Source organism: Propithecus coquereli, unplaced genomic scaffold, assembly GCF_000956105.1.
Source record: "Propithecus coquereli isolate 6110/MARCELLA unplaced genomic scaffold, Pcoq_1.0 Scaffold362, whole genome shotgun sequence".
NCBI lineage: Eukaryota > Metazoa > Chordata > Mammalia > Primates > Indriidae > Propithecus > Propithecus coquereli.
The window spans coordinates 1-22,877 of NW_012149308.1; the positions used below are offsets into that span (position 1 = coordinate 1).

A 22,877-nucleotide genomic window follows, 5' to 3' on the forward strand; every position below is an offset into this window, starting at 1 on the left:
ACTTGTGTATTAATGCTGGTGCCATTTTGTTTGTAGCTATTGGAATGTGTTGGATTTTTAAAATTATAGTTTTAAAAATAAAGAAAGCATTTTATATATAGGCAAGAAATTTATATTAAATCTTTATACAGGTCAATTCAAAAAATCACTGCTTTGTTAATTTGCTGACAATGTAAACACATGATAGAAAAGCTTTGATGGAACAGGGAAGGACAAGTAAATGGGTCAGAAAGTTCTTGGTTCTGGAAAGTTCCAGGTGTCTTTGTGGGAAGGAAGTTGGTGGAAGACTAATCCTGTCAGATCACAAAGATCCATTTAACAAGCTAGTGACATTTTCTTTCTAGAAAGTACAGAACTACTTCAGCAATCACAGTAATATATCAACTAGCAATTGTTCTTGGATAAACTTTCCTTTTACAAATGTTGCCTTGGATGTGGGTGATGCAGGAAGGTACCCAGACTCCTCAGGGCTGTGCTCTGGTGTCTGACACAAAAATAAGAGGAAGACAGGAGGGAGGGGAGGCTGAGGGAAAGAAGAGGAGGTGGCAGAGGTCTTGAGGCAGTCTCAGGACTCGTGAGCATAGCTTCAAAGGGAGTAGGCCCAGATGTAGACACAAGGCCTCATTGCCAGGGTCCTGGTCACTAGGGTCGGGGAAGACCCAAGCTGCCACCATAAGTTTTTGTATCTCTGGGTGAGGGCTCTTCTTGTAGAGAAGCCAGAATGGTGGGCTACACTTTCATGGGCCAGGAAGCTGGAAGCCAGAGGCCATCCCCAAATGAGTGGCCTCCTCACCTCAAGGGAAGAAAGGAAGGAAATGAATACCCCAACCTAGAGGAAGGAGTCTTGCTCTTTGTCTCCTGCCCCACCTCTACCTCTGGTGCTGGAGGAAATGAGGGTGTGGTGTGACATTGGGACACTGGGACATGGCCTTTTACTGACAGAGGTGTTAGTGGATTTCAAATGTCAAAGTTCTGCTGGGTTGATTTCTACAGCCTCTGTTCTGTCATTCAAATCCTTTGATGAGGCAGTTTAGCACCAACAAACACCCTCACAGCAACCCATGGTCCTTGACAGTCGAGAGGTGCACGTGGTCCTTGACAGTCAAGAGGCCGGCCCTCTGATGGAGGCTTGTGTCCTCACACAGCCCTCCCTGTCCCTCCCAGGCAGTCCAGCTCATCAGCAGGGCCTCTTAAACTTGCAGCCTGTTAGGTGCCAGTGGAGAGACCAATCTTAGCCTCAGGTCTCTCTACCCTGGGCTTCCCTCTGCAGAAAGGGGGCCCTGCAGGGTAGAATTCTGGCAAATGCATGTTCATGAATGCAAATGTATCATGGTCTGTGCAAAAGGACAAAAAGGGAACAACTAGACTGGCTGGGACAGATGGACCAAGAAAGAGGGGAGTGAGTCCCCTTGTGTGTGTGCGTGCGCGTATGTGTATGTATGTATGTCAAGGGAGAAGATGGCGTGTTAAAGGTGGAGAGAAGCATGAGAGATAGAGTTGGACCAAGCAGAGCTCTGTCCTTGGCTTGAGTCCTGAGGTTCACTCTGTGCGGGCAGCCAGAGGAGGTCAGGAACTGGGAGGCATGAGAGTTACCCAGTAGATGCTGCTAGAAGGGATATGGTCCAGACAAGGCTAGCAGAGGGCTGGGGAAGGTGGCCAGGACCTGGGGGTGGTCTAAGGGTAGGAGAGAGGGCCTGAAAATCTGTGGGGTGGGGATCACTGGCGCTTACCTCCTTGATTTCAGAAACTTCTCAGGCCACGGGCTGCACTTTGGGAACATTGTTTTCCCTCTTCCCGCTTCAAGGCCTTTGCTGTCTGTTTAACCACTTCTGATCTGCTAAGATTGGTTTGGGAGGAGACAGGGATCCCTTGTGGTATAATTTGCCCTGGCATTGAGGCTGAGGGCAGCCCAGACAAGGAGTGGAAACCAAAGAGGGCTTCAGTTCTTGATTATTTTTTCCTGCTTATTAAAAGAACCCTTTTTCTTTCATGTTCTTGTTCACTGTTCTTACCTGCTTACTCTTCAATGTAGATATTAGAATCAGTGTGTCAAGTAAAAAAAATCATAATGGCATTTTGATTGTAATTGTGTCAAACCAATATATTATTGCCTTTCATTAAAACTGAATTTTTTTAAGACACTGGGTCTAGTTCTGTTGCCTAGGCTGGAGTGCAGTGGCATCATCATAGTTCACTGCAGCCTTGATCTCCTGGGCTCAAACAATCCTCCTGCCTTGGCTTCCTAAGTAGCTGGGAATACAGGTGTGTACCACCATGCCCAGCTGATTTTTAAGAATTCTTTGTAGAGACAGGGTCTTGCTATGTTGCCCAGGCTGATCTCAAACTTCTGGGCCCAAGTGATCCTCCTGCTTCAGCCTCCCAAAGTGCTGGGATTATAGGAATGAGCCACTGTGCCTGGCCTAAAGCTGAATTTGACACTAAATAATAAAGAACCAGACAGAAAGGAATTTGGGGGCATTCATTTATTCATTTACTCAGTAGTGTATATTGAGTACTTACTATGTGCCAGGAAAGTGGCTCCATTGTCTAGGGGCACTGAGAGACACTTGAGGCAAACGGAAGGGGAAGGACAGTCCCTGTTCTCCCACCACCCAACTCATTTGCCTTACCTTAATCCCAGCCTTGTTGGATCCTGTTATTATTTAAAAATTTGATATTATCTTCATCATGAATTTTTGCACTGATTTCAATTTTAAAAATTATTGCATTAAAATATTGATCGTGATGACCGGGTTTTCTGGCATCCCTTTATATTTTGCACCTTCGTGAGTGCCTGGTGGCCAGCCCTGTGGAAGGTGAAGTTGTGGAGGGATTAGCATTGGGGCAACAGCAGAGAGGGAATATGGTCATAGACTCCCAGGGAGACAGGAGGACTGAGGACCAGCAGTAGGAAACTTCGTAACTCAGCTCAACTCCTAAACAGAATTGAGCAGCACTTCTTTGCTACATCGTAGTCTAGAGATATGGCTTCTCTAATGGCTGCCCCAACCAACTGCAAGTGTGGCAGGTGGCTCACAGCTGAAGAGGAGGAGGGCACAGCATGGGCGTTGCTATCCAGAAAGCAGTGTCCGCACTGTCCCGTATGGGAGCCATTCACCACATGTGGCTCTTGAGCACCTGAAACGTGGCTAGTTCGAATTGTGATGAGCTGTAGATACAAAGTTCATGCTGGATTTCAAAGACTTAGTATGGATAAAAAAAAAGAGTGTCGTATATCTTATTCAAAATTTGTTTTTATGTTGATGACCTGTTGAAATGATATTATTTTGGATATATTAGGTTAAATAAAATATATTATTAAAATGAACTTCATCTGTTTCTTTTTTTAAAATGTGGCTATTAGAAAATTTTAAATTACGTGTGTGGCTTGTGTCTGTGGCTCATACTATATTTTTATTGGATGGTACTGGTCTAGGTGCTAGCAAAGGATGTGTCCTTGAACTTAGGCAGTGGCCCTGATCACAGGACCCCTGGGAATTTCATCACCCATTAAGGCTCTTCCTCTGACCTATACTCTTTGACTGTGTGCTTAGCATGTAGCCTTTCACTAAGATGCCACCAACTAGACGGACATAAGTTAGGGCTCACAGATATCCAGGGATAGGGCCCAGCATCATGGCAATGGGAGAGGGCACTGGAGAGTGGTGGGTGAAGTATAGTGGATACCCTTTTTGACCTAGAACCTTTGAGTATCTTTCTTATATATGGAGAGTGTCCTACCTTTTGAGTTACTATTTCCTACAATAGAAGAAAGATGCTCACTTTCTTAACCTCCTCTGCAGTTAGAGACCGGGGCTCAGCCAATCAAACACACACAGGTCAGTATTTGATTTGGAAGAAGGCAGTGTTACTGCACGACATCTGTTAGGAGGAAGGTGGCAGCACCAACCGTCAGAGGCAGCAAGGTTCAGCATTAATGGGTGGGTGGTGCCAGCTGTTGTGATGGTGCCCAGAATGTGGCACATAGGTCTCTACCAGACCAGTCCTTTAGTGAAATTTGTGGGCATTGTTCCTCACTGCATAGCCTCTAAACTGATTGTCTAGCCTTTCAGAGATCCTCTATATCCTTCAAATTTTTTCTTAGCTAGAATGGATTCTGTTGTCTGCAACTAAAATCCTGAGTATTATATATGATCTTCTATACTTGTTGTTTATTAGTCCCGATATACCCAAATGGTGCTTCAAGCAGTGAACGACTTTTGCTTGAAGACCTACTTTGTGTTCAGCACTGTGATAGAAGCTGGAGGGATTCAAAAAATACGAGTTTTGATTGCCCTGTTCCAGCAACTCACACAAAGCAATGTGTGGTGATTGGCATCTCAGTGCTAAGGTCTTCCCCAGGGCAGAGGAGAACAGGTCCTGATTCCTCTTCATCTTAGTGCTACATTTACCTCTTAAATATGAATTTTCTAGTATAATTAGCTGCCTGCCTCTTTCTTGGCATCCATTCTTAAATCAACCTTGAGACCAAGGCTGTTTGGGACACACGGGCAGGCACACACGTGGTCACAAAACCCCACTTAAGTCTGGGATTTTGTCTCTGCCTTTAAGTGAGTTTACCAGTCTACTCTCTTCCTTCAGGAATGAAAATGGTAGACAATGTGTTCCTTATAAAAAGGGGGATATATTTTCAAGTCATATGCCTATAATTTTGCAAACATCAACTCAGGCATTTGAGTTCCTCCAAAGTAGACTCCGAGGTGAAGATTTAGGTGCAAGTGGTTTATTTGGGAGATGATCCCAGGAAGCACAGTGACAGAGTGGGGAAGAGGGTGTATTAATGAGCAGGCTACTGCTGTGGTCAGCTGGATTCATTCCTGCATTCTCTGTGAGATCGTGTGAAGCATAACTCAAAACTGTTCCACCAAGGGCCAAGGAAGTTGGGATGGACAAATATCCACCAACTCCCATCCCTCATTGTTTGAGAGTTGCTCTTGAGGTGTCAGGTCACCAGCACATCTGGCTTGCCCTACATGGACTGAGAATGCTACTGTGGCCAAATAAAGTCTCAGGCAGAAAGACGCAGGTGCCAGAGGCAGGGATCTGCCAGTGTAGGAGACCTGTTCACCAAAACTGCAGGTGACATGCAGGTGGGCTAAGGGGATATTGGCAGGGCACCAACAGTGTTGGCTACATTTAGTTAATAAAATTTTCCCTATGAATTTGCTCTTGCTTTTGACTTATATTTATAAAGCACCCAGTATGTTCCCAGCACACATTTTAGCATGGTGATAACAGCAGTGAACAAAACAGATGCAAATCCCTCCCTTAATAGCTTATTCTAGTGACTATTCTCAGGAGTATTAAGTTCTACCAATCACAAATGCTTGACAGATTTTCAATAGTATATGCATTCATTGAATAATATTATGTCTTTGATATTGTACTAATTGGATGAAATATGGCATTTACTTAAAAATTCTTTCTCAGTTAAAAAAACACAATTCCAAAGAATGTTAGAGCTTGAAGTGTTCCTAAAGATATTAATAACTAAGTCACGAAAAGGTGAACCTACTTTCCCAAAGATACACAGCAGAGCCAGGACTAACAATTTCAGGTTTCTTCATATATTTCCACAACAGCATCACATTGACTGAGAAGGGCTGGTTTAGAAAGCAAAAACCAAAAAGTATTTTGAGTGTACCCTTATACATTGTGGGAGGAGTGTAAATTGGTGCCAACTTTCTGGAACACAATTGGCAAAAAAAAAACTTTAGAAGTAAACTTTCCCATTGACATAGTAATTCAGCTTTTAGGGATCTGGCCTAAGAAAATAATCAGAAAATTGTGAAAGATTTATATGCAATGAATACTAATCTAATCACTCAATAAGTATGTTTTCCAAGAATATTTAGTGATATAGGGAAATACAATTTGGTATTTAACAAAGAGATAAGGGGATACAACTTCACCTACTGAATGGTCCCATTTTTGCCAGGAAGATCCACACGAAGAAGAAAATACAGCAAGGCAGTAGTTATATCTGCATGGTGGGACTGCATGGAGCTCTGTTTTTTCTTATATAATTGTATTTTACACAATGGACATGTGTTACTTTTATAATCAGAGAAAAAAATCTAAATTTTTTTGCCTAATTTTTACCTCTAGGAATTGTGATTAGTGTTGAGGAAGTGTTCAGTGGATATTTGTGTTGCCTTAGTCTTGAGAAAAAAATCATACTGTTTAAAAATAGGCTCACGATGTGCAGAAGCCTTCCAGCCAGTGTGACTGTTGAGAGGTACACTTTGAAATGCCTACCCTCATGGCCTTGCTTCCCCCTTCTGGAGCTCCACCTCCCTTCTGCCCACGGGATCCCATGGAGATGGGTCCCTTGTCTGCATCCTGCTCACACGTTCTTGCTTTGTGGCTTCAATTTCTTTGTTTCCTTCCTCTCCGTCAGCTTCCCCCTTCATTATGTTTCTTTGTATTCCTCTTGCAGAAGCAGAATCCCATGCTGCTGTTTTTCATCCTTTCTCTCCACTCAGTTTCAGCAGCAGTCTGATGTGGACTTCATCTCATCTTACCTGCTGTGTTTTGCTTTAAGAGCTGCCTTTGGGATTAGACACCTACCATGAAGATGAAAGAAAATGAGCCGCCTATTAAATATATCACCTTTGGACTTTCCAGAGACATCAACTTTGCCAAACACCACAGGAGCCCACAGCCCCCTATGGCAACACTTCCCGAAATGCATGCTCTCTTCCAAAGCAACTGAAGAACACAGACCCCCTCCTTTCCCCCAGACAAGGCTGTTGTGTTTGTCCCCCAGTTTGCTACCATGTGGGAATGTCGTGGTGTGAGAAAATATCAATACCCAAAATGCAGATCACACTTGCTTTCCATCAGCTATGAAGGAGCCATTAATCATTCTCCATCCTCGCATCTTTCCCCTGTCTTTATTACAGAGAAGCTGTTCTTATAATTTCTGAGGCGTGTCTGTGGGTGGTGACTAACCTTTGGCATTGTCCATGTGGTCTCACTGATGGAGGAATAGTCGCGAGTCTCCTAGCATCAGCCTGGAGAGTTCAAGGGCATCAGACGAGACCGTTTGGCAAGGTGCAGCCAAGCAGAAGGGAACAAAGATGTTGGGCTGGGACCAGCCTCAGGCTGCTCCCTTAGGCCTGATGATGATGCCTTCTTCCTTCTTTGCTGACTGAAGCTCTGTAACCATTTGCTTTTTCATCCCTGGCTCAGCTGAGTAAAGAACTCAGTCTGGGCAACACTCACTGGAAAACCTCTGCTGATGGGGATACATCAAGTATCAATTCTTTTTTTGGAAACCTGCACTACTTATCTGGGTGTTACTGTAGTTCAGGCCCAGGAGGCACCATGCTGGATCTATTGGGGTTTGGTGCTAGAAACAGAAACCTCCTTAGGTATTTAAATAGAAAGTTCCTGAATTTAGAACGAAGTGCTTTCCATATTGTTGGAAGGGCTGGATGAGCAGGGAATGACAATCAGAACATCACAGAACATACTGACCCAAAGAAATCCTACGTCTGATGCAATCGGAAAGGTGAGGACTCAGAAGCTGCCACCGAAACAGACCATAGAGGGACCAGGAAGTCCCCCCTGATGCACCTCTTGACACCCTGGATGTGTGAATTAAATATTGGAAATCTGCTTCAGAAACACCCCACATCTCTTCTCAAAGGCAGAAAAGGAACGGGAACATGATATCTGCCTCATGTATGACTTTCCATTGGTGAAACCTGTTCATGTGCAGAAGCCTAGCTGTAAGGGAGTCTGAGAAAGATTGTATTTAGCCTTCCATCTTTGGTAGTACAGGCAAACACAATGGAAGGAGGTGGGAATGGATGCTGAGTTCCAAAAGACCACATCCAACACACATACCTTAGAAAATGGCATTGGCCTTCAAGCATGCATAGGGCCTGGCTGAGGATGGCTGAGTTCCAACAGGGTTTCAGGTAAAAAAAAAAAAAAAAAAAAAAAAAGATTAAAACAAAATATGGTGGAGCCTCTCCAGGAAAGAAAGAACATATAATCCATTACAGAATAGTCCCTGGCCTGATTTTTAGCAACATGCAGGGAGATAAGGAGAATGATTGTATCCTGGCTGGGGAAGGAGCTTGGCTGGGGGGCATGAGAATTGCTTATGTTCAGTGTTAGGTGCAGACAGCACAATTACCTAGGGCCTCAGTTAGATGGGAGGTAGAGGGGATCAGAAACAAAGGTGTAGTCCTTGGAAAGAGCTGGTAAGGGGGTCAGATCTCTGGCAGCTAATTTCCCTGATACACAAAGACCTGTGGAATGGGGGAAGGCAAAAGAAGAATCACTAAGTCCTGAGAAGACCCAGGAAGAGTGAGAGCAGATGATCAGATGGGCTCTCTGGGCCCAAGGAAGCAGAAGGGGGATTGTAGGAGAGGGGCTTCTCAGCCCCAGTTCTACAGCTCTCCCTGTGTCTCATGCCCTTTGCCTTGTAACTTTGCATCTTCTCTTACAAAAGGCAAAATAGGCTTCTCTACCACTTGATTTTGGGCTTGGCCTTGTGACTTACTTGGACATGGAATGTGGGAAGAAGCAGCACAAGTCCAGTTTTGAGCCAAGGCCTAAAGAGTTCTTATGTCTTTCTATTTTCCCTCTCTCATGCTTTTGCCATCTTCATGAGAAGAGCTTCCCCTGGGTAGCTACTGCTCATTCTGCCTAAGCCCAAGAATTAATACATGTAGAAGAGACCAGAGCCCAGGCCATAGCGAGGAAGCAATCCCACCTGGGTCTACAGCTTGAAGGAAGGCCTCCTACCTTAACCCAAGCTAGTTCATCTGAGCCTCACACAACTTACTGGTGGTGAGAAATAAATGCTTATTGTGAACACTGAAATTTTTATGATTGTTGTTATGCAGCAATAGCTAACTGATACAAGAACCGATTCTGAATACTGAGGGGTTTATTATTTCTATGTGTTGCAATGAAGAGTATCAGGAGAGTATCTACAAATACAAATTGGAGTGTGCGGGTTCTGAGGAATGATGGGGCCACCTAATGTGTCTGGATGACCTTTGGTGACAACTGGAACAGAGCCACAGAAAGACAGGGACTGATACCCAACTCATAGCCCACCTTCTGTAGGCAGGCTTCCCCAAATGGCCAAGGCCACAGAGATCTATTCATCCTCTACTCTTCTCACTTATTGCCTCTATTTCTCCTTTAGCCCTGATCATATGCCATCACATTTAAAGTGACCTAGTTCCTAATAATGCCAGATAAATGGACCCACTTCACTGTATTTTTATCTGAGCACATGTCTATATTTTGTCCATGTGGATATAATGAGGCATTTGATCAAGCATCTTGTTGAATATCCACATGCATTATGTTCAGAGTAGTGTGTTTTTTTGAGATTCAGTCACTTCCGGACCACCTTCATGATGCTTGTGTATTTCCATGTACAAGTAGGGAACAGGGTCTGTGGGTGAGGGATTGTAGGCAGGTGGAGGCTGTGACTTATAAAGGACTGTAGAATGCAGAGAGAAGAGAAGAGTCTGGAAAGAGCTATAGAGAGGAGAAGAAGGAAGGCTAGAGGGGGCAGAGAACAGGGCTGGAACTGCAGTGAAGTGGTAGTGAAAGAAGGGTCCTGTAAAGAAGGAATCCCCTGGGGGCAGCATCAGGGAGCAGGAGAGGGCATCAGAAGGGGTAGAGGATGGGAGGGTCCTAGGGTGTGCAGAGTGAGTGTTGAGGAGCTTCACAGTAGGACAGGGTAAAGGGCAGATGGTGGAGGGGAGGCAGGCAGGGGAACTGTTGGGCAAGTGAAGTGGATGGGCCATCATTGTGCCACATACAATCATTTTGTTTTCCATGAGAAGAATTACCCACGCACCACACTACAGGAGACTTTGGTCTAAATTAACGATCTTCCAAGTCTATTTTGCTTGCATATCCCCAAAAATTTTTTTGAAAAACTACATACTCCCTCACACTTACAAAGTTGATATCTAAAATACTTCATAAGTTTAAAGACTGTAGTTCCAAAGGATGTGATAGGCAGCATATTGTAAACATTGACATTTAAAAATAAAATTCTTATATCATACCTACTGGAATCAAAATATTATGATATGACAGCCACCATTATCGATTTTAAAAGTATACGACAAGCTCTTTGACAGTCAGAAATTTTACATTGTTCCTTTTACTCCTTGAAATTATATTTCCATTTCACTTCCCCCACAGAATTTTATCCTGATGTAGTATATTTTTATGCTTGAAAAGTTTTTATTGACTACCAGATATCTCAGCAACAAAGCATGTATACAGATTTAAAATTTGTTTTCTATAACTATAAATAATTATTAAATATAAGAAGTAACATTCTATTGGAAAAGCAGGTCTTCAAGGAAACGAGCGGAGAGGGGAAGGTAGTCACAATCCCTCCATTAAAAGAGACTTGGCCAACACTGGTATCTTGAATTGTCTCCTCGTTTAGCATCTTGGAGGTTTTTACACCCAAGGGCAATACACCATGGTATGATTTGGAGCGTTGGGCACCTGGACTTCTATATACCACATGTACAAAGGCCATGATGATGACAGCTGCCATATTAGTGAATTGAAGATGTCTTTTGCCTATTTCCTAGGCATCACAGAAGCCTCTCAGATTTCTGTGTTACTCCAAGACAGGGAAGAGAACCCAATGATGTCAAAAATTGAACTGTCTACAAGGATGACAGAATGGTTGTTTAGAGCCTGATTTATTTTGGTTTGAAGAATAAAATGAAATGGGGAATTTCTGACATTAAGATTCATGCCTGCTACGTGGAAAGAAGGAAGTGAGAGCATTGGATTGGGTGATTACCAAAGGTCAAGTTAACTACCAGTTTTCACCATCACTTAGCAACTGGGTGACCTTGGGCAACTGCTCATCTGCATTTCATTGTCCATCTGTAATGTGGGGTAGAAATCTGCTTTATACAACCTCCTGGGTTATAGGGAGGTTCATATGGGATCAAATGATGCTTGTGACATCATTTTGTAAACTGTCAAGAACTCTTTTTTTAATTAAAAATTTTTAAACTCTTTATTTTAGAGTAATTATAGATTCACAGGAAGTTGCAAAGGCAAGTACAGGAAGGGCCTGTGCACCCTACACTTCACCTTTATCAATGCTGACATGTTGCTTAACTACAGTACAACATCAAAACCAGGAAATTGACATTGGCACAATCCACAGAGTTGATTCAGATTTCACCAGTTATAGATGTACTCATTTGTGTGTGTGTGTGTGTGTGTGTGTAGATCCATGAAATTTTATCACATGTAGCTTTGTGTAATTACCATCGCAATCATGATACATAACTCTTCCATCATCACAAGCCTCCCTTGTGCTACCTCTTTATAGCTACACACTCCCCCCTCCCAATCCCTGGCAGCCACTAATCTGTTCTATCTCTACAGTTTTGTTATTTCAAGGATGTTACATATGTTACTCATAGTATGTAGCCTTTTGAAATTGGCTATTTCACTTAGCATAATTCCCTTTAAGTCCATCCAAGTTGCTGTGTATGGTTCAATAGTTCATTCCTTTTTATTGCTAAGTAGTATTCCATGTATGAATACACCACAGTAAGTTTAACCATTCACCCATTTAAAGACATCTCGGCTACTTACCATTTTTGATTATTATGAATAGAGCTTCTATAAACATTCATGTATAGGTTTTGTAGTTAGCCAAAGTGTCCATTTCTTTGGGCTATGTGCAATTCCGGGTTGTATGGTGAATGCAGGTATGCAGTTTTATAAGAAACTGCCAAAGTATGTTTCAGACTGGCTGTACCATTTTACATTCCCAACAGTAACGTATGAGTGCTCAATCTTCTCTGTATCCTCACCAATATTTAGTGTTATCCTTATTTTTTATTTTACACATTCCGATAGGCATATAGCAATATCTCATTGTAGTTTCGATCTGCATTTCTCTAATGGCTAATGATGTTGAGTATCTTTACATGTGTTTATTTGCCATCTGTGTGTACTCTCTGGTGAAAGGTCTGTTAATATATTTTGTCCATTTTCTAATTGGGTTGTTTGTCTTTTTTATGTGGAATTTTGAAAATTTTTTATATATTCTAGATACAGGTCTTCTGTTTGACATGTGGTTTGCAAATATTTTCTGACGCTATGTAGCTTTTCTTTTCATCCTTGTAACAGAATCTTTCCCAGAGCAAACGTTTTTAATTTTATGAGCAAAACTTTTTAATTTTTACAGATTTTTTTTTCTGTTATGAATTGTGCTTTAGTTGTCAAGTCTACAAACTCTTTGCCTGGGCCTAGATCCCAAATATTTCCTTCTATATTTTTTCTAAAGGTTTTTATAGTTTTATGTTTTACATTTAGGTCCATGATACATTTTGAATTAATTTTGTATAAGATGTGAGAATTAGATTGAAGGGATCACTTCTCAGCCTTTTGGCTAAGACCAAGTGTAGAATTAGGTTGAGGTTTTTCTTTTTCTGCATTGAGATATCTAATTGCTCCAACAGCATGTGTTGGAAAGGCTAGTTTTCCTATTCAATTACTTTTGCACCTTTGTTAAAAATCAGTTGAGCATACTTGTGTGGGTCTATTTCTGGGTTCTTTATTCTGCTTCATTGATGTATGTGTCTATACCTCCACCAGTATCACACTGTCTTGGACACTATAGCTATATAGTTAAGTAATAATATCAGGTAGAGTGATTCCTCCAATTTTATTCTTTATAAAAATTGTTTTAACAATCCTAGGTCCTCTGCCTTTTCATAAACATTCTAATCTTGTGCATGTCTACAAAAATCCTTGTTGGAATTTTGATAGTCATTGCATTAAATCTGTACATTTCAATTTGGGGAGAATTGATATCTTTACTATGCTGAGTCTTCTAATTCATGATCATGGTATGTCTCTCTATTTATTAAGGTCTTTGATTTCTTTCATAAGCATTTTGTAATTTGAAGGATATAGATCCTATATATGTTTAGAAAAAGATTATGCCTAAATATTTCATTTTTCCTTAGAGTAAGTATAAATGGTGTTGTGTTTTAAATTTTGGTTTTTATATGCTTATTGTTAGTGGCTATTTTTTTGTGTTTACCTTATATCTGTGACCTTGCTGAGTTAATTTATTAGTTCTGGGATTTTTTTTTTAGGTAGATGCTTTAGGATTTTCTATTTAGACAGTCATGTCATCTGCAGATAGGGACAGGTTTTCTTTCTTTTCAATCTGTTTATATCTTATTTTCCTTTCCTGCTGTAGGGTGCTTTCTAGGACTTCCAGTACTATGTTGAATAAGAAACATAAGAATGGACATCCTTTCCTTGGTCCCAATCTCAGGAAAAGCATTTGGTTTTTCACCATTAAGTATGATGTTCATTGTAACTTTTTATCAAGTTGAGGATATTTTCCTCTATTTCCTAGTTGTCTGAACATTTTTTAAAAATCAGGAATGGGTGTTTTCAAGAACCTTAAAATGTTAATTATTTTCTTTTCGTAGTTTTTAAATGATGCTTAGTTGACATCCTGGCTTTATGTGAAGTTCTGATAGTGTGAGGACACATCATTCTCCCAGTCAGTTCTATCACTCCTGGGTGGTCTGGGAAGACACAGATGAGAGTAGGACTTCTTGCTGGATGGGACTGAAGGAAAATGAAGAGGAAAGATCTCAGGGCCCTGCCAAAAGAGCTGTGTTACCGAGTTATTCAACAGGGAAACACGGTGCTGGAAGGGCTATCAGTTTCCTATTGTTGCTGTACCAAATTACCACAAACTTAGTGGCTTAAAACAACATAAATTAATTTTATTATAGTTCTGGTGATCAAAAGCCTAAAATCACAGTGTTGGCAGGGCTATGTTTCTTCTGGGAGCTTCAGGAGGGAATCCATTTCCTTGCTTTTTTTCAGCTTCTAGAGGCCATTTGCATCCTTTGGTTTGTGGCCTTTCCTCCATCTTCAAAGCACATCGCTCCACTCTCTGTTTCCATTGTCATATTTCCTTTTTATCTCTACCCTTAACTCTACAACCTCCCTCTTCCCCCCTCCCCCAGGGCCATGGGGTGAAATTTATTGTGAAAGCGAGTGGGGTGAGGATGGGATGCAGCAGGCTCTAGGGGGCAAAGTCAGAAGCCTCAGAGCTGTCCTTGACATCTGTGCTCTCTGTGGTCTTGCTGACCTCGCTGAGGTCCTTGCTGTCCTCATTGCTATCCTTAGCAGCCAGGCCCTTCTCCTCACGACAGGCTTCTCCAGAGCTCGGAAGTGAATTGCCTTTGCTCTCCACCCTGATCTCGATGGCACCCAGCACCACGTGCCTGCCCTTTTCCTTCAGCTCCAAGTGTTGCCTTAGCTCGTCAGCCATCTGGGTGAGATCCTGCTTCATGGCATGGCATCTTTCCCATCTGCATAGTATTTGGGCTCCACTTTGCTGATCTGAAAGTTGAGGGTGTTGGAATAGAGGTGCAGTGCAGCCTGGTTACTCTTCCTGACATGCAAGGAGACATATTTGGCTTTGAAGTTCTCAATCATGGCTCAAGAGGCCTGTCCATCAGCTTCTGAGCCAGGCCAAGGCGCCAGTGGGAATGCTTCACAGCCAGTGAGGTGATATGCCCATGGGGCATGTCATCTGGGTCCTCTTCCATTTTGGCCAGGACGTACCCCACAATCTTCCCATCCTCATCTTTAGCAATGTAGGAGAGCTGGGGCCAGGAGAGGCCATGGTAGAAGTAGTATTTCATCTGGTAGTTCTTGGGCAGGCAGAGGAGGTTGCAGTGCTGCATGTTCATCAGGCCCTCTGGCCTCGCACTGAGGATGTTCATAACCATGTCTGGGTCGTGAGTCCCAGCGGGTTGTGAATGCCCAGTCAGCTGCCACCACGCTCCGAAGCGATGCCAGGGTGGCCCAGACCTAGGCTGGGGCTAGGGCTGGGCTCACGGGGGTGGCAGCGGAAGACATCCTTCATCTTATATGGACTCTGCGGACCCACCCAGATAATCCAGCATTATCTCCTCAAGATCCTTAACTTAATCACACCTGCAAAGTCCTTTTGCCACACAGGGTGACATATTTATAAGGTCCTGGGGAGTAGGATGTGGATATCTTTGTGGGAGCATTATTATTCTACCACACAGGGTGACCATGGGCTTGATGAGGTATTCCAAAGAGCAAAGCTTTGGAGTTAGACCAGTTAGAATTCCCACTCCAGCTTTGCAATCTGAATCTGGCTAAACCTTTGTTCATTAGCAAAACCGTAACCCCTACTGTGGTAGCAATGACAGCTGTTCATCAAAAGTTTACACCTTCCTTCCATAGCATACAGTTGTGACTGGCAAGTAACTTTCCCAGGCAGGGACCACATTTCTGAGTACCATTTACCCCTAGGAAGGGCCCATATGACTAGTTCTCACTTGTCTGTCACGTGCGAGTGGCGGTGATAACTTCCGGCTGAGGTGCCCATGAAGGGGGTGAGTGTTCCCCATGCTCTCCTTTCCCAACTGTTGGCTCCATGCTGACTCCCAGGTGACTCTGGAAGCCTAATGAGGAAGATGAAAAGCTTTCATTACCTTGGGTCTCGGAATAACTGTGAAGCAGGATCCCTCTTACCCTCGCCGTCAAAACAGACACCTGTGTTAGACTATAGTATGAGCCAGAAATACATTTCTATTGTGTTAAGGTACTGAAATTTTAGGTTTATTCATTATAGCAGCCAGCAATACATTCATCTTGCAGGGTATTATTATGCCCTGGGACTGTAAAATGAAATCATGTGTGTAAAACCCATGTCACCATGATAAGGGGCTAAGGGACTTGGAGATTGGAAAGCTACGAACTCTTCTGCCTAAAGCAGTGGATCTCAAACTTGAGAATGAATTAGAATCCCCAAAGGGCTTGTTCAAACAGATGCTGGGCCCCACCTTGAGAGTCTCTGATTCTGGGGTGGGCACCTGGCACCTGAATTTCTCCTCAGGCTGAGCTCTCTGCCCGTCTTTTCCGCCATGACCTCCATGTGGGCAGGCACTGGGTCTAACTTGCTGGCAGCTTCATCCCCAGAACCAGCATAGTGCCTGGCAAATAGAAGACCCTAAAGCAATATTGGAGGAAAGAAAAAGGAACAAGTTGCTGTCTTCAGCTCCAAGGTCTGACTTAGAACCAATATGGTTCAGTTAAAGAGTTTGAAGATTTCCTCAGTCCCAAATAGCCGTGACTGGGGTTCCTTGTTCCTCCACGATTGTTAAGGTGAGGAGAAGTTGCAGTAGTCATTTGTTGCCTGTGTTTTTGTCTGCCACGTAGCTTTTTACTTTTGACTTTCGCTGATATCTCTCTGGAAGAGCTCCTGGGATTGATGAAATAGTTTGCATCCTAGAAAGTATGTCCATTCTATCAGGTAAAATGTATTTTGCTTTTGCATTCTGGGGGTTTAACCTATGAATGAACATATCCAGTTGACCATGCATGAGGATTTTATTTCCAAGAGCTGCTGTCCATTTGAGAAAGTACATGGAATAGATTTTCTCTCAGAGGGGCTTCCCTGCAGAGTATATAGCAAGGGGTTTGCAGCAATCAACTATCAGTTCTCCAGGCCTGGCCCCACATGGAAGCTGAGGAGGTAGCCTTCTCCTGGGGTGAGGGGAGGCCTGGGAGGGGTCACGGCCTCGGAAGCAGCTATTAAAAAGCAAATGTTATCTGGAAAAGTGGGAGAGGGGTTCCAAAGAGACAAGTTGTGTGTCCTTGGCAAGTTTGCCTGTGGCAGGCTCTGAACTCTATCTCTGTGAAGTGAAAAGTTTTGCATTAGCAATGCCAGAGCCTTTCTGATTTCAGCAGCTGAAACTGGACTGGGGGCAGGAAGGTTGGCTGCAGACTACGGGAGTGCTGTCAGGATTCCCGGGCAGCCTGCGTGCTTTCATCCAGGCTGGTGGCCGCAGGAACAGTGTGGGAATGCCAGCAGCAACGGGGAGCCACCGGGGAGGAGGGCAAGAGGCTGCTGCCTTTGGGCTTGTCTGCCCTGGCTTTGCGCAGGCTCCCCAGAATTCTGACAAGACAGAGGGGGCCTTCCCAGATCACCGCCCACTTGGGCTGCATTTAGAGGCCCGAGCTATATCCGATTTCAATTTCTTGGGCTAATTTATACTCCACTATAAACAAACTCTTGTAAAAGCTGACAACCAGCAAGGATAAAGAAGCTGTTTTTCCATTAGTTTTTTTCTTCTGATTGGTCATGAAGTGAGTTTTCCAAGAACAGAGACCCCAAATTTTGGCGACGGGGATCTGGAGGGTGCTATGTTGGGGAGGAGGTGAGGGGCAATTCAGTAAGAGTCTGCTAGTGTTGGCTCTGTGCTGGGGGCTTTCACTCTTATGGAATCAGGGGAAGGGGGAAGTTTTGCACCCCCACCTCCTTTTCCCCTAGGGACTTGGAGTTGAACTGTAATTCACAGCATGGTGCAATGTGGGAAAATGTAAACATGTTTATGAAAGTTTTCTGTGTGGCCAGCCTCAGCCTCAAACTCCAGTCAGTTGCTACCTAAATCTCCTCGCTCAGCCAGTGTCTCAGTATCAAGCTATTCTCTAACTCAAACTTTCTATTTTACTTTGGGCATTTGGGGTGATTTGGTGTTTTATGTGGTAATTTTCTGAGAGCTCCATTTTTCCCACTTCAAATCATTGCTAATCTGGGATCCAGTAAGGTTTTTATCCATGAGCATCAACTGAACTGCTAAGAGGAACCTGATCCCGGATTGTCTCCATCCCTTTGTGTTTTGTTTTTATTTTTGCATTTTCATTCCAGAACTTCCCAGAATTGGTTTTCCCTGCCCTGGGTTGAATATTAGGTGTGCCAATGATCTGGTTCATTTGTAGGTTCATTTCTTTATGTCATCATCTAGCGTCCACTGATGCCTTGTAATTGTGGGGGATTTGTGTCTCAAAAGCTTATAATGAGTTGCCTGTGTTTTAATTTCAGGTTCTTTCTTCCAGGCATGGTAGTAAAATGAGAGGTTACTGAATAAGTACACATAATTTTAAATATATACATATGTAAATGGGTTCTGTGTTTATGATTGCTGAGGGATTACCTTTAAACGTTCTCTTTCAGTCTCTAGTTAACTGTAGTTTATAAATGCTTGCTGTGGATTTGGTTCTTTTAAAATATTCAAGTAGGAATTGAGATTATTTTTAATTCTAAACTTTATATCAGTAGCAAATAGTCAAAGGAATAGATTCTTATGGGAACACTGAATGCACATTTGAGTTCATGCAAAATCTATGAGTAAGATAGAAAAGTTGAGGGGCAGCGGGTGCCTGTTCTGCCTCTGGCTCTTTACTCCCACCCAAACATACCCATCACCCCCTCGTAGGTAAAGACAAATCAAAGGCTGTTTGCAATCCCTCTTTTGGTCCCCTTTCACCTCTTTCCGAGTTTGCTGAATCTGAAGCTTAAAGCTAGTCCTGACCCTTCCTCGAACTTCACCCCAGATTCAGACACTCCACGCCCAGTCGGCTGTGGTAGGAAACTGAGCCTGGGTCTGGCCCCTCATTTCAGGGCTAGTCATCTGGCTGGTGCCTCAATTAGTGCAGGAGAAGGAGACTGTTATGGACTGAATTGTGTTCACTCCCACCCCCTACCCCCCACAAATCCATATGTTAAAGCCCTAACCCCCAATGTGTTTGTATTTGGAGATAGCACTTTTAAGGAGGTGATTAAAGTTAAAGGAGGTCCTAAGGGCAGGGCCAATAGGACTGGTGTCCTTACAAGAAAAGGAAGAAACACCAGAGCTCGCTCTCCACATGTGCACAGAGAAAAGGCCATGTGAGCACACAGCAAGGAGGCAGCCAGTAAGAGGGTCCTCCCCAGAAACTCAATTTGCTGGCACCTTGATTATGGACTCTTGTGAGAAAATAACTATCTGTTGTTTAAGGCAATTGGTCTATGGTGTTTTGTTATGGCAGTCTGAGCAGACTAATGCAGGTGCACAGCCCTTTCCCCAAAGGAATAAGCTGCGAGGGAAATTTCTGGTTAGGAAATAGTAGTCACAAGGCCTAGGCTACTGGAATGCAGACTCTTATTCCTAGGGCCAAGGCCCAGGGGAGTGTCAAGAAAACCCATTTGTTGGGTCCAAATCGAAAGGGAGGGGTCTGGGTCACCTCTGGTTGACGGAGATGGATTCAGAGCCATCTTAGGAGGTACTTGATCCCATTGTAAGATTTCAGGGCAAGTGTAAAAAACTATTATACTTGATGATGAAGAGAAACGGGGGGAGTAGGATGGTTATATGGTAACTGCTCCCAGCTAGGGATTTTTGAAAAGGCTAGCTAATTGACTGAGCTATATATTTTTAAAGCATGTTAACTTTTGGCTGACTGAAATATTTCATTAGAAAAGTATATTTTATGACATTGCTACTCAAAGGAAGGTCTGTGAGCAGCATCAGCATCCCCTGGGAGCTTGTTAGAAAATGAAGAGTCTCAGACCCTGCCCCCGCCCTACTGAATCAGAATTTGCATTTTTAATAAATCCTCTAGGCGAGGATTTATAAGCATATTGAAGTTTGAGCATCATTTCTCTATAAGACTACAAAGCCATTATGCTTGCTTCCTGAAAGCTGGCGCACCTGGTGGTGCTGAACTTGGTTGCAGGCTACTATAGTGCCTTGTTCTACCTGGCAGGATTCTGTAGGTAAGTGACATGGTGCTGCCAGATGCAAAGGAGAGGCAGCAGAACTAACAGAGTGACAGGTGCTGGTGCTGTGTAGTTGTCCCTTCGTGGGCCCTATAGTGGGGCTTCAAATGGTCAATGCTAAGAGAAGAGTAATGGAGCTGAAAATAGGGAACAGGCCGAGGTCAGACACCAGACACGGGAAAGACAATAAGGCAAAGTTAAGTCATAAGACCCCAGGTAAGCACAAATGAGGAGCCTTAAGTTTGAATGTGAGAAACAAGGTCTTTGAGACAGACCCAGGATCAACATTGACATGAGTGGAGAGGGGAGAGGGAATTGATAAGGTTATCTTAGTGAATTTGGGCAGACGGTTTTTGGTTTTACATGGACTCCCCTTTGAAGGCTCTGAAAGGTCTCTGTTGGCTTTAAAGGCACAGAACTCTGAACCACAAGGTGAGTCTGGGTCCAAAGAATCTGGGTTTGATGTGCCAAGGTTGATGCCACCTCAAAAAACTGGGAGAGGAGTGAGCTTGACAGAATCAGGCGAGATGGAGGTATGAAAACAGGAAGTCACACAGCATTGAGGACAAGGCAATGGAGGGTGGGCCAAAAACCTTGCAGGCAGGGCACTGCGCCCCAGTTCTATGTGAGCAGGGCCAAAGGCAGGAAGAAATGCTGCCTGGGTCTGGGGTCTAGGAAACCCAGAGACAGAGACAATTCAAGGAAGCTACAGAAGCTATAGGGGAGTCCAGAAGCAAATGGACCAAGGCGAGAGTTACTGGCTCACCTACATCAGAGGTTCTGCACCCTCTCAGTGTCGGAAGGTATCAAATTCCTGAAATGGAATAAAGACCCCATGGGTGCCGAAATTAGAAAGACAATTATGCGCTGGGGATAACATAAATGTCACTCACATGGTTACACTGGGTTTCTCCTCTGTGAAAGCCATATATCTTTTCACCTTGCTACTCAAAGTATGGTTGAGGACCAGCAATATCAGCATCATCTGGGAGCTTGTCAGTAATGCAGAATCTCAGATCCTGCTCCAGACTTGGTGGATTAGAATCTGCATTTTAACTGGAGCCCTGGTTTGCAGTTATTCCTTTACATTTTACATTTAGAGAAGCACCAGCTTATTGCTTAGCATACAGAGATCCTGGAGATCTGAATTCTAAATTTACTCTTCAACAATTGCCTATTTGTGGAACTCTGTTACCTGGCTCTAGAGAGTGGCTTACTTTTTGTAGGGCAGTGGTTCTTGACTCTGGCTGCTCATTAGAGTAACTTGAGGAGCTTCTTAAAATACAGATGCCCAGGCCCCACCTTGAGTCAATTGAGTCAGTTCAGTTGGTTTGAACTGGGTCCCAGGTATCATTATTTTTAAATGCTCCTCAGGTGATTCTAATGTGCAGCCCATCAAAGACTTGGGAGCTCAGGTAAATGGGAAGAACAGGCAGCAGAAGGGCTATTTCTGGATGAAAGGGAGGAGTAAAGGTTCCAGAGATCTCAAAGTACCCAGCAGTAAAAGGATCCTGCATATCAAGAGTCAGGAGTTCTATGGAGAGAGCTCATTGCTGAGCAGTCCTCAAGTGTGAATGCCTCTTATCAACCCACTGAACAGGAGTCCTGGAACCTTTTTGTCCCCAAAATGACAGGCTGTGGATTTTTGCCACCTTGGGTGAGAATGAGGTATGAAGGGAAAGCAAGAGGGACCTGATCACAACCAGTTGGAAGCCCACCACCACTACTATCAAAAATGATTTGCGAGCAATGTCATCAAGAAGGCCGACTAGCAGTGCCCCACATATAGCTCTTCCACAAAGAAGGACCAAAATAGCAAAGAGATAACCACTTGTCAAATATAGTGTCTAGGGGAGAACACTGGAATTCAGCAAGGTAGTGACAAAGACCCTCTGAGGCACGAAAACTCAGGATGGCAGCAGAGAGAGGGAGGTGAAGCACATGGCTGGGATCTGCTCAGAGACAAGAAGCCCTCCCCATTGTGGTGAAAAGGTAAGCAGGGGATCCCAAGCAGTCTACATTCCCACCACGGATACCTGCAGTCCTAGCTTTAGGAGAGCCTGTTAGTTCTCACAGGCCATGAACCCAATATAGAGAGCTTCCCAGAGTCCATATGACTGCACTACTCCAGAGAGGAAATGTACTTTCTGGGACCCAGGCCACTGCAGCATGGCACCATTTTGAGGGTAGAGCCACTGCCAGAATGCATACTGCCCAAGGGCCCAATAGCTTCTACACCTGGATCCTTGATGACATCCCACAACACCCATGCAAAAAGCTACATAGCCATGACTCCAGCCAGACCCAGCAGTGCAGCCATAAACTGGCACCTGAGCCCATGCAGTGCCCTAGCTGCAGGAAATAGGTAGTCCAGCACAGTGAGGAGTCCATCCCCAAGACAAGGGGAGCTGTCTCCAAAGCCTTAGAGCTGATTGCCCAGGGTCTGGTGCTGCCAGTAACATCACCGCCTCCAGTGGTGAAGCCATTGTGTGCCTGTGTACTCCCCCCAGGGCCTCAAGGTCTAGCCTGCCTGAGCCTGCTGCCATTGGTGATCTTGGCCCCTGATCAGTGAAGCTGGTGCATGCCCATGCATGCCACTCCAGGGCCCAAGAATCAGCCCACCTGGCAGCCCTCACCCCCAACAAAGTCACACTACAGATTCAACAAACACCCATAGCCTAGACCATTGAGGCACTGAGAGACACCACTGACATTGATTATAAATGAAGAAATCACATGGAGACCCACCTAGAACGAAAGCCAAAGGACCCTACCCAACCAAAACATCAATATGCATATATAGGAAAAAAATCTTTCCCTATGAAAAATATCCCATAAAATTAGAAGAAGCATTTGTCTCACCAGATGCGCGAACACAAGAAATATGAAAAAGCCAGAATCATGACACCTCCAAAGGAACACAATAATTCTCCAGTAGCAGATTCCCCCCCTCATGAAAGGAAATCTATGAAATGCATGAAAAGGAATTTAAAATAATAGTCTTAAGAAAATTCAGTAAGATACAAGAGAATACAGATTGAAAATTCAACAAAATCAGGCAAACAATTCATGATCTGAATTAGAAATTCAACACAGAAGTAGATATTACAAAAAAGACTCAAACAGAAATCTCAGAACTGAAGAATTCAATGAATAAAATAAAAAATAAACTTAGAGGTTCAACAATAAACTATTAAAGCAGAAG

At 43.7% G+C, this 22,877-nt stretch overlaps 1 pseudogene; it reads right to left on the reverse strand.

The window, feature by feature from the left end:
* Nucleotides 1–14,113: 14,113 nt before the first annotated feature.
* On the reverse strand, nucleotides 14,114–14,819 carry LOC105816298 (annotated as a pseudogene).
* Nucleotides 14,820–22,877: the final 8,058 nt, after the last annotated feature.